Here is a 647-nt window from a genome sequence, read left to right as displayed (position 1 = left end):
CTGGTCCTCACCGCTGTTCCTCTCCGCCCCTCGCGCTGCAGCGTTGCGCTGCGGGCCTGGGCGGGGCGCGCCGGCTCGGGGCGGGGCCTCCTGCGCAGGGGGCGCGCTCCGTACCCCCCGCAGCTCCTGCAGCCGCCTTCCCCACGCGAGGGATGACCTTGTCCTCACCTCTCTCCGACCCGACTCACTCAAGGCATCATCCACCCCACGCCCCCATACCCTGTGTGTCCCTCCAGCTCCTAGGTGAAGGGATTGAATGGACCTGACGCCTGGCTTGGGAGGGGGTGCGGTGGGGCTTCCATTTCTTCATCCCAGTGCATCCCCCACCCATGTGACAGGCCTTTCTCCAAATTAAGAGCACGCGCCTCGTTTCCTCCCTCCTCCAGCCCATGCCTCAAAGCAAGGAAGCTGAATTCTTAAGGCTCGCAGCCTGCAAGAGTGCCTGCACTCCAGGGGAGGTGGGTGTCCAGGTGCCATGGCTGGGACGGGTGATAAGGGAAGGTCTGGCTTCCCTTTTCCCCTTCTGCAGCCAAAGGGTCACTCTGCTCTCCCCGGTACACACAGAGTCTCCACTTTGAGAGAACAAAAACTCCTATTCTGGGCTATCAGAATTCAAAAAGTGCATAAGATACATATTACTGCCTACC

Source organism: Ochotona princeps, chromosome 15 (assembly GCF_030435755.1).
Source record: "Ochotona princeps isolate mOchPri1 chromosome 15, mOchPri1.hap1, whole genome shotgun sequence".
NCBI classification, from domain to species: Eukaryota; Metazoa; Chordata; class Mammalia; order Lagomorpha; family Ochotonidae; genus Ochotona; species Ochotona princeps.
This window is presented reverse-complemented; position numbering follows the sequence as displayed.